Below are 6,005 nucleotides of genomic sequence, written 5' to 3'. Positions count from 1 at the left end.
AGCTCCCCAGGGTGAGGAACTCGGCCTTATGAATCCTTTGCTAAGCAGCTCATTGAGCCGACTGGATAATTCTTGCATTTCCGCTGGCGCTAAACGGTATGGAGATTTAGCTACAGGAGTAGCTCTGGAGATCAAGTCGATACGAAACTCGACTTGGCGCTCGGGAGGGATTCCTGGGAGATCTTCAGGGAAGACATCGGGAAAGTTACAGACTTCGAGGATGCTCTCGAGGTCTCTAACTTTTCGCGTGTCGTCGACAACATGAGCTAGAAATGCATGGCACTCCTTCCGCAGATACTTCTGAGCTTTGATGCATGAAATGATACGGAGGTTCGAGCTAAGCTTATCACCGCAAATCATAAGGGCTTCGCCAGAGGGAAGATTGAGACGGATGGCTTTCTCGAAGCAAAGAATATCAGCATGATTGGAGCTCAACCAATCCATGCCGATAATGACGTCGAAGCTCTTGATGGACACAGGCATACGGTCGATGGGAAAAGAATAATTGTCTAGGGTAAGAGTGCAGCCTATGAATATATCGTTAGTTCTCTCCTTCTTTCCGTTAGCCATCTCGACGATAAATGTTTCGGTTAGAGGTTGGGATTTACACTTGATTAGATGTTTGAATGAATGACTAACAAAACTCCTCTCCGCACCAGAATCGAAGAGAATGCATGCATAAGAGTTGTCAAGGAGGAACGTACCCGTAACCACGGTAGGATCAGCAACTGCTTCATTCTGACCCATAGCCAAAACTCTCCCTGTATTGCCACCAGTCGTTGCTTTGGGGCAGTTTCTCCTGTAGTGCCCAACCTCTCCACATCCATAGCAAGTTTGACCAGCGCCTGCTCCCGGAGCCTGGTTGGTTGGTTGAGCCGGTGTCTTGCAGTACCAAACTGTGTGTCCCTTCTTCCCACAATTGTTGCAGATCAACTCACGGCAGGGTCCGTAATGATGGAAGTTACACTTGTTGCACAGTGGTAGCTTCCCAGCATAACCACCGGTAGGAGATTGAGTGGTTGGAACAGCAGTGGAAGCAGCAGCAGGAGCAGTAACAGCATGAACTGCTACTATATGTTGTTTCTTGGAGGACTCCTGCGGAGACTGACCCTTTCGTTTGTTGCCAGACTTCTTCTTCTTCCCACCGCTTTCCTTTTGTGGCTCAGAGACATCTGCCACCTCATCCAGATCGATTCCATGATCGATCAGAGTCTGTGCCATATCCTTGGCGCTTTCAAACGTAGTTGGCCTAGCAGCCCATACATTTCCTTTGGTGGGTTGCGTCAGTCCCCAGATGTACCTCTCGATTTTCTTGCTTTCCGGAGTGACCATTCCCGGACAGAGAAGCGCCAGATCACAGAATCTAGCAGTGTAGGCAGCGATGTCGGAACCCTTCATCTTCAAGTTCCAGAGTTCGTGCTCCAACTTTTGCACTTCGCCCCTCGGGCAGTACTCAGCTAGCATGAGCTCCTTCAACCTTTCCCAACCCATGGCATTAGCCACTGGCAGGGTTAGGGTTTTGACTCGACCATTCCACCAGGTCAAGGCTCTGTCGGTGAAGGTGCAGGCGGCGAACTTCACCTTGCTTGCTTCAGAACAGACGCAAATTTCGAAGATGGATTCGATCTTCTCGAACCATCGAGTCAGGGCGATGACACCTCCATTTCCATCGAAGGACTTGGGTTTCACAGTCATGAAGTCCTTGTAGGAACACTCTTTCTGATGTCCCTGACTTCCATCTTGTCTCTGGGGGTCGGTTCCACCTCCAGCTCCACCAGCGTTCACTTGTGCCATTGCTGCAGTCACAGCGGCGGTAACTGCTGCCTGGAACATGACAGGGTCGAACTGAGGAGGTGGTGGTGGTGGAGTGTCGTTGTTCCTTCGGTTGGGCCTTGGTCGAGGAGGCATCTTGTTCTAGAAACAATCAGGAAGAAGAGGATGGTAAGTCCTCGAGGTATGAAAACAAAATATATCTCACCCTGATAATGAAAGTATTCTACCGAGCGATAAACACAGAAAGGTTACTAACACAGGTAAGTTATCGCTTAAGGAAGGAGAGGTAGCAATACTTAGAGTGAATCTGCGTACTAAGTTTGGCTCTAGCGAAAATACTCCTATAGTATTTTATGAGAGATGATTTTTGGTAAGTTTTAGGCCTGCTGTAGCACCTCAGTCACTCCCAAACACATGTTGGTCATGTCTCGACTGAATATAGTTGATCAGGCTATATTCACCCTAGACATGATTACATAACTGCCCAGGTATAACCGCAACGTTCCAGCATCCGAAATACTTTTGTTCAGTTCTACTAGCGACACGAATCCTGTTATATATGCATGCTCGTATACTTTTATAAAAATACTTTATATTTTGAAAGTATACTTTTAGAGTAGAGCACTTAGGCCCCTTAGTGTTTATAGTTGTATACCACGTAAGGTTCGGTATACTAGTTCGCTATAAACATGGGCTCTGATACCAATCAGTCACACCCCGAAACCGTTGGCGGAAACATTCCGGGACGGAGGACGTCATGTATATAGCATCACAACCAATGAATAACAACAATCATAGCAACACAACCATTACAGTGAATATTTGTATGAAAATGTTTACATCGGTTTGAAACTCAGTTTGAAATACATCCAATAGTTTTGCAAAATAAAAGCTTAAAACTCTAAATGCTTTGGTTCCTCGAAAATCCCGCAAGTACCTGTCTACTGATTTCCTGAGAGTACAAGCAGTTTGAAAAATATCAGCATAAAGCTGGTGAGTTCATAAGCAGTAATTTTGTAATGAAAACTTGTTAATGAGCGAGCCGAAATGTTTGTGTAGTCTCAAGAAAATCCGATATTTTCTTTAGTGAAAAACGTAGTGTTATCGATTTCGTATACAACCATGAATGTTCGTTTCTGAAAAATCGTAGTGATATGCAAAATACTACTTCATGTGACTACCTAAATCTAATCATGAAGTATATGTATTTAAATGTAAAACCGTATCATAAATGATTCGGTTTTGAAAACCCTGGCTCGGCCAGTATGCATTGTATGTTTAGTTCTATTGGTATAAATAAAACTATTGAAGAAAACCAGGTTGGTAAACTATCTGTGATTTATACATAATGTGAGTCGTATAACCATGCTTGATATGACTAGTGACCTTTCCAACGTTCTTCAGGCGTTGATGTTAAATGACATTTGTACATCTTAGGCGTGCCCGCCAAACTGTAGCTAACAGTCCAGATGTGGGATTGTCAGTCCCGAATAGATCTATTCACAAACCTCACGCTCTCCCTCCAGGAGACTCTGGTTATACAGTGGTAGGATTTATCCCTGTACACCTAAGGGTACAGTAGTGAAGTAGCGCCTCACAGTATCGTACAATCTAGTTTACAAGTAATGCAGTAGCGTTCTACCGTAGTGAAAATCCGAATGTATACCGCGTATAGTGATAAATTAAAGTTATGAAAATCATGTTAAAGCAATGATATAAACTGTAAACGGTTTCTGTTCCAGTGCGTATGTTTAGTAGAGAAAGTTTCCATGTCTGATAAGTTTTTAGAGAAATCCCAAACTATACCGATTATAGTTTACATGTAGCGAATAGCGTATCCGTAAAAACTATGCAATTTTTGTGAAAACGTCCCTTATGCTCGACATGGTACAAAAGGGAATTAAAGTATGAAATTTGCATAAGTTTTATGTGTATTTCTGAAAACACTTTTGTTTAGCTTGAAAGAAAACATTTATGTTTAGCTTGAAAGAAAACATTTATGTTTAGCTTGTATTCCCCCCCCCCCCCCTGAAAACATTAAAAATGCGGAAAAATGTAGGGGTATGAACTCACAGTTGTTGCGTGAAGTTGTTGACTGAAAAGAAGGTTCCCGAGTTGTTGCACGCGACACTTAACGAAATCCTATTAACAAATAAATACGTATATGCATCTAAATTAGCGATTTCGTTAGATAAACTGTCAGAAAACCCTTGAATTTGGTTGAGGAATGTTACCGAGACTTGCTTGAATCGAAGGAGGTGGGTTTTCAGCCAAAAACACCACTTAAAAGGTGTTTACGGTCGAAGAGGAGTTTACGGTTCTTGAAGGCTTGGACCGTAAACTCAAGAAAAGAGTTTACGGTTTTTGAAATTTGGACCGTAAACTCAAGAACAGAGTTTACGGTTTCTGATCGTTGGACCGTAAACTCAAGAACAGGGTTTACGGTTCTTGAAGGTGGACCGTAAACTCAAGAAAATGGTCCTGCTTGCCGTTTTCGAAGAGATAATCGTTTCCAGGCGTTTCCCAGTGACTCCAAACGTGGTTTCTCGATGTTTTCCGAAGCTTAAATGCGTTTTTGAGTGTTTACGGTTTGAGATTCTTAGAGAGAGGAAGAGAGAATGTGGCCAGAAATGTTCCAATGAGGGTGGGGGTATCGTATTTATAGGGTGAAAATGGGGTCCACTCGTCACTGACCGTAAACAGGGTTTACGGTCGTAAACCAGTTTACGATCGTAAACGAGTTTACGGCCGTAAACTAGTTTACGGTCGTAAATCCTATTTTTGACCAAAAATGTTGATTTACGAGATTTTCAGGTTTCCGCGCGATTTTTGGTTCCGACTTGTAAATAATTTAATTAAGCATAGCTAGATTATTTTATTTAAACCAAAATTTTTGACGGAAAGTTAACGGATCTGAAATGTCATTAACTGAAATGCATAACAAAAAACGGAAAAAGTTTCGGGTTGTCACACAACTAGCCTCCTACAAGAAACACTACAATGATGCAAAAAAAAGTTGCTTGCATCATGGTCGCTACTATGGCCCTTGAATTACAGAGGTTCTATGAGGACTATTGGCCATATGAGATGAACAATGACCTTATGGAAAAGTACCACAAGAGAGCTTGTCAAGAGAAATATGAAGTGGTCAAAGCTCTCATGGCTTGTAAGTGATGGGTTTTGATACCAAATATAAGTTAGTTTTTCATAGAAACCGGTCAACGGAAGTGTTACAAATAAAAAGTTTATTTTTAGTTTATAACAAAACCAAACCATCAAGGATCCATTTATAGAGGTTAGAATGAAATAAAAACAACCAAAGAGTTTTTAGAATGACAATCTTTGAAGCTTTTGAACCTACTTGGTTTTAGGGTGTTGATGAAGATAGCAAAAACTCAAAGAACATGAATTTCTCTATGTGTATCCACCATCAAGAATTGATATTATTTATTAATAATCATATTAATAATAAAAGAATTGATATTATTTATTAATAATCATATTAATAATAATTATACAAAATGTGCCTACTTGATAAAGGTGTGACCCTATAGGATCATATATTATTAGCAATATCACTCAATAATGCTTCTTGGGCATATAGATTCAACAATCTCCCACTTGCACAAGATTCATTATAGACTGATATAGACAGTAACTGACATCTAGCAATCGGCTACTGCCCCTAACAACATACGAAGGGTGTCATCTCATCAACAACCAATTCCAGGAGCTCTAAGCTACAATTGTTACTAAAGGTGTGGTATCAGTTATTCATTTGTCTCAGACATCATGTTGAACAAGAGATATGGATCGCGATCAATCTCATTTAGTGTTCAACTTTGAGTAAGGCCTTAGATGTCTAACTCTCAACGAATAAAAGGAACAAATCCCATCTTGACTACGTAAGCCTATCAAAACATCACTCTTGACTACGATCCATAAATTGATTTTGATGCGGGTCAGGTCCAATACTTATTCTCCTAATCAAGTACCTACGAAGTTGGTAGCAACTCTTGCTATTTTCATTTCCATGAAAATCAACCAATCCACTCATATTAGTCTTACCTCATAGATGTGCCCACAACTATGAACGACTATGGACATTTAGAATAACCTAGTTATTCAAGGATTTAAACATGCTAATATAGAACACAACAATTATTTAATGAATGACTCATATCCAATATCTCAACTCATTACAATATATGTTGGTTTTATTTTTCCAATAT

This window comes from Lactuca virosa, chromosome 1 (assembly GCF_052849685.1).
Source record: "Lactuca virosa cultivar CGN04683 chromosome 1, Lactuca_virosa_CGN04683_v6, whole genome shotgun sequence".
NCBI classification, from domain to species: domain Eukaryota; kingdom Viridiplantae; phylum Streptophyta; class Magnoliopsida; order Asterales; family Asteraceae; genus Lactuca; species Lactuca virosa.
This window is presented reverse-complemented; position numbering follows the sequence as displayed.